This window comes from Peromyscus leucopus, chromosome 19 (genome assembly GCF_004664715.2).
Source record: "Peromyscus leucopus breed LL Stock chromosome 19, UCI_PerLeu_2.1, whole genome shotgun sequence".
NCBI lineage: Eukaryota > Metazoa > Chordata > Mammalia > Rodentia > Cricetidae > Peromyscus > Peromyscus leucopus.
The window spans coordinates 34,879,850-34,889,974 of record NC_051079.1 but is presented as its reverse complement, the minus strand read 5'-3'; positions in this window follow the sequence as shown (position 1 = coordinate 34,889,974).

The window sequence follows — 10,125 nt, the reverse complement described above, 5'->3', positions numbered from 1 at the left end:
AAGTCCATCTGCTCTATTAGCCTGAGTGGTAGAGCAGAGAGAGCATCCTGAGGGTAGATGCCATAGATAACCATAGAGGGTAGGCAGGTGGTGAACTAGATAATAAGCTATTAGAACCATCTTGTGGTGGCTAATCTTGGGTGTCAACTTGACACACCAGGGAAGGAGGATCCTCAGTAAAAGAACTGCCTCCATCACATTAACCTGTGTGCGTGTCTGTGGGGAAATTTTCTTGATTGCTAACTGATGGAGAAGGGTCTAACCCACCATGGGCGGCACCACCCCTAGGCTAGTGGACCTGGGTTATGTGAGAAAGTAGGGTAAGTAAGGCACAGAGAGTAAGCCCGTAACAGTGTTCCTCTATGGCTTCTACTTTGGTTCCTTTCTTCAGTTTCTGCCCTGACTTCCGTCAGTGATAAGTCTTGACCTTGGAGTTATAAGATTGTGGGAGCCCAGCTGAGAGACTGGCTCCCACATTTTACTCCAGGCTATTCTTGAGGAGTGAGGGATAAGAGATTTAGATAGAAGGATAGAGGGGAGAGAAACGGATAGAAACACAGGACAGCCTCGGAAGGGCCTGCATCCTAATCCCTCAGTTCCTTCTGTCTCTTCTAAAGGGCTATTTATAGGAATGCCAAGGGGCATGGAGCAAAAGACCTCCCCCTAGCACAGTCAAGTGCAGACCCTTCCAATCACCTAGTAACCATGCACATGGTCAAGCCATCCTCTAATGCAGCTCTGCTGGGTAAAGCAAGCTTAGGTCTCACTAGGAAACCTTTGTGGGCCTCCACATGAGATGAAACAAACCCTTGCCTCAACAAGTTGCTTTCCTCACGATGTCTAGCAACGCAAAAGAAAGCAAACGTGGACACACCCATGTGGGTAACTGGAGGGGAGATGAGATCCAGCAGAGCCTAAGGAGTGCCAAACGTCAGGGGACAGAGGAGAGACGAAAACGCCCATTTCAGTTCAGTTGTTCCAGGAAGAGGATGCACGACACAGGACACCAACAGAATGGTTCCTGCAACCCTGGCCAGCCTGGTAGCCGCAAGGGCTATGCCTTGCAGAGACGTTGCTTCCTCCTCACTTCTACCTTCACCATCTCCAAGCCCTGCAGGATGCAGCAGCAGCCCGATGATCAACATAAATAGGTAGAGGACAAGTAGCGGGGAGGGGAGGGGACAACAACTATTTTCTCTTCTGTATAGTTCACACCCAAGTTGGGAGGAGGGAAGAACAATTATTTTCAATTGAATTTCAAGCTGTAATTATTGCAGCAGACTAGATACTTTATTAAAATACACTTTTTATAACTCATTATCTACATGGGATTTGCCTGGGCTTTACCCAACAGGCGGGGAATATGGTCCACAGTGAGAAAGAACAATATTGTGTGGCATCCCACTATGTCAACTCTTGCTCTACGCCAGTTACAAACACTTTCTGGATGCAATATCCTGGCAATGATGACATCGCTGTCCCTTAGTACAGTTGTGATATGCTCCATTCTCCAATCCAGCCATGTCACTGAGGTGCCTGTCCCCGGTTGTAAAGCTGAGAAAGTTCTAGAGGTGTGTTGCTTCTCTCCCATCTCTGGAACTTCGGCTGCACTTCATGGCTTCTAGACTGTTCATTTAAGCCAGGCATGCTCTCGTTTCACTTCATTGATCAGGTAAGAAGCCTAGAGAAGTTAAGGCATTTGCCACAAAAAGTGGTCTTGTATTGCAAATGAGGAAAACAAAAACAGAACTGTTGAGATGGCTCAGCCGGTAAAGGTCCCTGCCACCGCCAAGCCTAATTTCTCAAGTTTCATCCCTAGGACGCACATGATGAGAAGAGAGAATTGACTCCCCAAAAGTTATCCTGTGATCTCTCACACAAACTATCAATTAAATAGATAAATGTAATTTTTAAATGTTCAAGACAGAATCAAAAGAAATGGAAAGAGAGAGGGAAGGAGGGAGAAGAAAATGCAAAAGATAGGGAGGATTTATTAATTACTGTATTTGAAAATGCCAGGCATTAGTTTTTATATATATATAACTGCATCTACATGTTCAATTAACACTGTCCTCAGTACATCTTTCTCCATGCCTTGGTGATGCGTTTTTCTTTCTGTAAGGTAAACAAGAATGACCACAAGAAGGTCTAGCCTTATGACTTATTAGTTGGCCAACCTCAGCAAAACTGAAAAGATTCTTTTCAGCTGTTCCGGTAAAAGCCACAGTTTGGATATCATTGATTGTTTTAAGCCAGAGTGTCTAATATGGACCTAATGACCATAATTCTCAACGTCCCTTGGGCTGAGGAGAAAGAGCGACTTCAGGGAAGACATGGGGTGTACATGGGTAAGAACTGTTGTCACTTGAAGGTAGGGGCCTGGGCAGCTGACAGGTATAAACAGCAAATGCCCGCTCTGGGTATCCAGCCAGCAAAGTTGAAAAATGAATACAATTACATCTTTTGATTTCTAAACCAAAGGTTTGTGTAGACCCAATATAATTCCATTGATGTGTCCCTCTTTCTAACATTATATTAATCAGCATTAATATGGTGATTTTAAGGTTCAAGCATGAATTTACCCTGACCTTCTGGGTAAATGACTTGCTAAAAATAAACACATGTGAACAATATCATTTTCTGTAACATGACAGCCAATGAAACCATCGGCCTTGTTTTATTAGCATTGGTGGAGAAAATCATCTGTGCCCTGATTTGTTCTGACACTGGAGAAAGCTCTATTTTGATAAACGGATTCAGGATTACAAAGTGTCGCTCCCTTCAAGCCTGGCGAGACAACATTTGGAGTACGCTGCCAATAGATGCAAATGTTTCCTCCAGTGCTTTCTGGAGTCTGTCAACCTATCAAAATTAATTCCAAGAGTACAAAGAGCCTAATATGACTCGTGGAAGTGTCATAGTTGTTAATTTGTCTGACGAGAGATCAAAAGCATAAGCGGAATGATTAATGTGAAGTTTGGGGGTTTTATTTTGTTTGTTTACTGGTACAAGAAAAAAAAAATGAAACTTTTTTTTTCCCAAAGAAAGGATAGCTACATTTTTAAAACTCTGGATCCCTACTGCTCATAACTTTGAAGTTTCTATGGAGTAAGGTTTGACTCGACTCGTTCTAGAAGCAGACATCCCAAGTCTCATCACCAGACACTTGGAAAGCAGAACACACATCAGTAAGAGGCACAGGGGCTCTGATACTTAACAGGGCTTCCAGAATTGTCAACACGTGCTTCGTGGAATTTAACTGGAACTGGTGTCCGCACTCTGCGTTGCCTAAATTGAAGGAAGACCAGTGGGCATCTGAAGACCTGGTGGAGAGTGCCTGGATTAGACGACACAGTAGAAGGTGCCTTGTGTCACTGAGAGCACAGGGATTTGTTGATGTAATTTTAAAGAGATTTCCAGTTAAATCTTTATATTCACACAAACTTCCTGAGAAAGATGGCTTCCTCTAACTTTACCAATGAGAGGCCTTGGATAGTGTGTGGCTTCCTCAGGGTTACTAGTCTAATAGCAGAACTAGACTGGGTCCAATTTTCTCTCTTACCAGCTCTTATAGATTTCTGGCCTAGGGCCAAGCATTGAATGAAGGCCTCTTTGAAAGTTAATAAACTTCTACACATCCACCAATCCATCATCTATCCATCTATCCAACAGCTTTGCCCCAGTTGTCCTCAGGTCCCATAGAAGAAGAAAATGATGTCACTACAAGGGGGCCGACCATGACAGAGGAACACAGTTAAGGGACCCCATCTCAACTCTGTGATCATGCCTTCCGGAAATACCACTACCCCAGGTGTGAGTCTCAAAGAGTGTCACACCAACATGTGGCAGCAGCTGGAAGGATGGGGGTGCCCTGCACAGAAGGAAGGCTTTGTGCTAGCCCAGTATGGAAACTCTGAGTGAGGGCAGTGAGAGCTTTCAAATGAATTTCCTATCATTTATCTTTTTATCAAAAGGTTTAATCACTTTCCGCTCTCCTGACACTAAGGGATAATGAGCTGATTCTAACCCGACCGATACAATGCACAATAGGAACAGTTGAGAGACTATGTGGCCTTCGAAATGAATGTTTTTATTATATAAGCACCACTAAAAACACAGCTAAAGAAATGTTTAAAGAAGAAAATCAATCCCCCTAATCCCATACACTGCTACTCCGTCCCTCAGATGCCTGTTGGTCTCTGTGTGCATGCCTGGATGAAATTTATGTGAAGTAATATTAGATGTCATCTCAGGGCTTCAAGAAGCCAAATACATTTTGACATGTGATGGACCTGTGGTTTTTGGAGAAGAAAGCAGCCCCTTCATGAGTTTCCACTTCATCTCTAGAATACAAAACATACTCAGAAAGAGTGCTTTCTGAACAGTTGGGTTGCTTAAGCCTTATTCTGGAAACGGTTAAAAAGCTACTGTGCACCCCTTGAGGGCAAAGTCTATATCATATACCTGGATGCCTCCATTAGCACACCTCTTTAAACAAAGCGCCTTTTATGTGATGGCAGCTGTGTTAAGTAACAAAAGCAGCCTGAAACCCGAGCCATTGGGAGAGGTGCGGGTAGTTCCTTCTTGTGCCTCTGGCCTGGCACTGAAACATGGTCTTCAGATGTGATTGCGCCTTCTTCAGCCTTCCATTTCTGTCTGCTTCCCTAGGTCAAAGTCAGGGACCTCATGTTTCCCCATATCTCTTCACCATCATCAAAGGGAGAGTTCTTTGCAGCTCATCAGTCATTTCATCCCACGGAAGGCTCATCTCGGATGCTGTCACATTGCAAAGCTCTTCTCTAACTGTGCCATGAGGGCGGACTTAGGTGTTTGTAAGCAAGTGGAAAGGTCTAAGGGTAGGTAGATGATCCGTAAAGCGCCACCCAGCCTGCTACTCCATGCATGCACTCAGAGCCTGTTAAGGATGGAGAATCCTAGGCTCCACCCTGCAACAGCCCTGAATCAGGATGACCGAGCACCAAGACCTCCACCTAGTGCTGACGCTGTTGATGAGGGACCTCACCTTGAGGACTTTCCACACCCAGGAACTATTCAATGAATTCACCCTCCTGATGAATTCTGCCCTAGCAGGGTCTAGCAAGAGCAGAAGACAGTTTAATTGTTTTCCATATCTTGCTCTCAAAGCATCCAGCAAGGCAGCCATTTCTCAGCGCCACCCTCCCCACATCTTACCCCTTCTTCTCCTCCTGCAATCATAATTGTCCGGCATATGGGATTCCATTGATCTGTTTCAGTATACTACTTTCATAAAGACGACAGTTGTGCAAATCTGAAGCCATGTTTTAGGAAATCATATTGGTAGAATATCACTTTATTCACAAAACAAGAATTAATATGAACCCTAGAGGGAAAATCCATCAATAGCTGCATAATTCCAAGACTGGAAGAGGTCCTTGGAAACAGTTCCCATGCTCCCCACATGCCAGGCCACACAAATGCCTGCCATCCTTTTTCAGGGTCTGTGGTCAATACATCTATTGTTTGCATATATCAAAGTGTTAAATAGTATCTTGATGACTATTTTGCTAGTATTTTAACATTGGCAAATATAATTTATTATGCTTTTATGCCTTAAATGTCTGGTAGGGCATCGTCTTTTAAAAGATCCCAAATGAGCATGATTACACAAAGGCCAATGAGAATCTACATCAAATTGCATTTCTCTACAAGGGAAGTCGATGTGGTACAAAGCCAAAACAAAGCCTGTCCACTCTCCCCCCTGTCCCTGTTAACGTAGGGAGAGGTTCTGCAAAATATTAAAGATAATGCTAAGAAAATAAAAAGCTCCTTTACCGAAAAAGACAACACAGTAATTATAGATTTATGCTCCCCAGAACACACCCGACTTTGTAGTTATTGCTATGGGAAAATTTGTCTTGAATTGTGCTGTCTTCAGAAAAGCATTCCTTGTATAAAATATGACCCTATGTCTATGGGAAGATTCTATGCCTTGGGTCCTGGAAATCCGAAATATTCCCTGGTGTGTTCAATGTGATTTCTCTACTTGGCTAGAGAGCCCATTCCCTCACAGGGGCTGCAGCTCTGTCTCCCTCTGTCCTCAGAAGCCCACATACTAACTATCCTGCATGCTGAAGACACCCAACCACATGGTAATCTCAATCTCACTATGGACGACAATAACACTTTCTTTCCTTTCTTACTTTATTTTATTTATTTGGCAGGATTCCTCTATTTTAGTCCTGGAACTCACTATGTAGACCAGGCTAGCTTCTAAAATTCACAGATATTCCTTGTCTCTGCCTCAAGAGTGCTGGAACTAAAGGCATGTGCCATCATACCCAGCTTAATAGTACCTCCCTGCTTTCATTAAAGCTTTCATAAACTTTAATATTGACCAAGCGTTCTTGTCTGCTCTGAGCATGAGGTGCCCGGCTTGATGGTACCTTAGTTTCCCGCTGTGCAACTGTATTTGTTTTCTGCTCGACAGCTCTCATTTGGAAGAAATTGCCCTTGGAGCACATTCAAAGTGAAGAAGGGCAAAGGCGAGCATTGGGCCAGTCCGTTCTTATTCCTGGGCCCACTCTTGCCCTGCGTGTGGTGTCATAGCAACGCAGGACACAATCTTACATCCTCTTTCTCTCTGCAAGCCTCTGGTGGGACCTTCTTTGTAGTAAAATGTAAGGCTGCCTCTCAGGAGAGAGGGCAAGATTGGCCCACGGTCTCTGCGAGACAGCTAGTATGTGAACCTTGAGTATTAAGAGATATTGATGGAGCATGGAGGAGCCAATAGAAGGTAAGCTAAAAAATAATTATAACAGGTTGAATGAGAGGGACCAGACCCAACTGCATCCTCTCTCCAAACAGCCCCTTGACCTGCACCTCAAATAAGTGTCCCCAAAGCCAAAGAAGATGGCATTGAACTATATGACATAGTCACTTAGAAGTAAAAATGATAGACTGCTGGCAGTATCATATGATTTAACCTAAAATTATCTTTGCATGTAAATGAAGATGTGAGGTCCTCTGAAATCATCTGTGGTGATAGTAAGTGAAGCCAAGAGGCAGGAGAGCCCTGTCTGTCCCAAGCCATGGAGTAGAGTGGGGAGTGGCCTATAGAATCATCTCCCGCCAGGTAATAAATACATGGACACAGGAGACCACTCCTGTGAGCTGACACCCTGTCACAGGGCCTCTTGGTACTCTAGTTGTGATTTGTTTTCAGTTGCAGCCTGAGAGCAGGGACAATACCTTAGTTCTCTGTGTATCAGGCCCCAGTAAATAATCTCCAAATTAAAGTAGAAGCCTCATTAGATCAGTAAAAGACCAACAAAACCAAGTCTCCTTATTGTAGAGTAAGATAACACAGTAGTTCTACAGAAAGTAGGCTTCTAGGAATCTCTAAGAAGAAGGAATAGTGCTGTGGGATGGTCTGTATGCTAAATTGCTCTGATTGGTCAATAAATAAAACACTGATTGGCCAGTGGCCAGGCAGGAAGTATAGGCGGGACTAACAGAGAGGAGAATTGGAACAGGAAGGCAGAGGAGACACTGCCAGCCGCCGCCATGACAAGCAGCATGTGAAGATGCCGGTAAGCCATGAGCCACGTGGCAAGGTATAGATTTATGGAAATTGATTAATTTAAGATGTAAGAACTGTATAGCTAGAAGCCTGAGCCATTAGGCCAAACAGTTTAAACAATATAAGTCTCTATATGTTTACTCAGTTGGGTCAAAGTGGCTGTGAGACTGGCGGGTGAGAGAGATTTGTCCTGACTGTGGACCAGGCAGGACTGGAGAAAACTCCAGCTGCAGAACAGGTTTAGTGTTAGCTAAAATTATTTGATCTCAAAATGTGTTGTTTTCATGGAGCATCATCCAAAACTGTTGCTTCTCAGAAGGCCTGTTGGCTGAAACAGTATATACTAACCATGAGCAAGAAGTTCATAGTGTAAACTGGGTTGCTATTTTTAAAAGAAATATTAAAATACTTCAGAGAAAAACGAACTGTTTCCAAAGACCTGGGACTTATTTCAGAAACACCAAATACATATAAATAATTGATATGATATTAATAATAGATTAATTATTCATTGGAATAGGTTCCCTAAAGATATGGCTGAGGAGAGTCTAGATCAGCCCAGTTGGCAACGGATATTTGAGAGCAAAATTGCTTCAAACACATTCATTCGAGCTTTTCAATAATTCAAACTGCTTCCACCATTTTATTCTCTACTTTAAAGATCTTAATCTTCCCATTTAATTCACTAATTCATTTGGAAATATATGAAAGGCATCATGCTTAGTGTCATGGGTGTACAAAGATGAGTCAGGTAAGAAAATTTGCCTTTAAGGATATTTCTATGAGCAGAGGTACTACACCAGGAACGTGAAAGTCATTGAACAGTCTTCAAAGCAGAAAATGTTAAGAAGTCTTTGAAAGAGACAAGGATTCCCAAGAGCCAGTGTTGCCTCCAGTGGGGGCTGAGGACTGACTTCGGAAAGAGGGAACCAGGGGTAAAGTTGCTGAAGGCATCACCTGCCCAGGGAGTGAAGGGCAGGAGGGAAGAGCGGCCCATAAAGGGTTCCATGGATTGGGTTTGACCACTTCAGTAAGGATCATGTTTGCATTGCCCTGGGTCAGCTCAGGTTTGGGATATGACTTTGCAGATGTTAAAAGGAAGCTGTGACCATGAGTATGAGCGAAGTTCCAATTGCCAATCTTAAGAATGAAGGGGGGTGGTTATTAAGAGATTTTTGTGCAAGTTCTTGGTGTAAAAAGCAAAAAAATGAAAAAAATAAAATAAAATAAACCAAAGCATGCGTTTTGAAAATGGGACATCCTCAACTCAATTTTGTCTACCCTGATATTAATATATTCCACCAACCCACACCTAAGAGTCCCCAAGGGAACCCTGGCTGTATATGCACAGTGCTTCATCAGGCGAATGAGAGTAAAAAGCATCCTGTGAGCTCAGGCTTGTTTTTTGTTTTTTTTGTTTTTAAACGCACATGAAGAAAATTATTAAGGTTGCGTTCTTTCAGTGTAAGGACATTTGAGACATGTCCTGGCATAACACTTCACCCTCACCTTACAGTGACTGACTCCAAAGAGGAGCTGTGTGGGAGCAGTGGGTGAAGAAATACAAACTAAAACAACGTGGTACACAGCTATGGATAAATTTTGCTGCTGTTGTTTTGAGACAGGCTTTCCCTGTGTAGTCCTGATTGTCCTGGAACTCACTCTATAGACCAGGCTAGCCTTAGACTTTGAGGATCTGCCTGTCTCTGCCTCCTGAGTGCTGGGATTTTAAGGTGTTGATCACCACTCACAGCTGTTCTGCAGATGAACATTAGCTTTTATTACCATTATAATTAAATACGTGCCACGTTTCATCATTTGATTTTCACATCAACACCATGCATTATAGTACTTCTGTTTGTTATTAAACTGAGCTCAGAATAGCAATAAGGCTTAAAAGAGGCAAAATTACAACTGAAGTAGAACCTCAATTTTAGTCCGGACCCTTTTGACCCTGTTCCCCCCCCCACCCTCTTACCTTTAAAACTATAATATTTGCTGAGAGAGCAAGTGCTGAGTCAGCATAGTCCATGGGGTTTTCCTGAAACTCAAAGGCAAAAGCACATGTGTGTGTTGGTTAAGGGGTGAGGGTATTCCAGGAGCTGTGCAAGCACAGCCTCTTCTAGAACCAGACTTGAAGCAACTGGCTGGGCATTGGTGTTTAAGAAGTGATCAAAGAATGTGGCGGTGCAAGAAGCTGGAAGAGTGAAGCATGGACGCCCTGGGCTCTTGGTTTTGCCTAACAATCCTAACTCTGGTCCTCATTATGACCAGAACCTTTCCCCTTCTGATGTTTTTTTTTTTTTTTTTTTTTTAGCGGCGCTCTTACCCTCAAGGAAAAGTCATGAAACATGACAGAATCCACTAACAAGAGTTTTATCAAGACAAGGAGAAAGGGATAGATGTGACCAGGCCTGTGGAAGGACACATGTGAGAAAGAGGGAGGGGTAACATGGGGCTCACCTTATGAAGGCCAGGTCGCACCTGCACACACAGGCCCACGTGGCTGTTCCACACATGCGCATAGATCATGTGTCATGTCCAGGCGATTACATGACCATGCA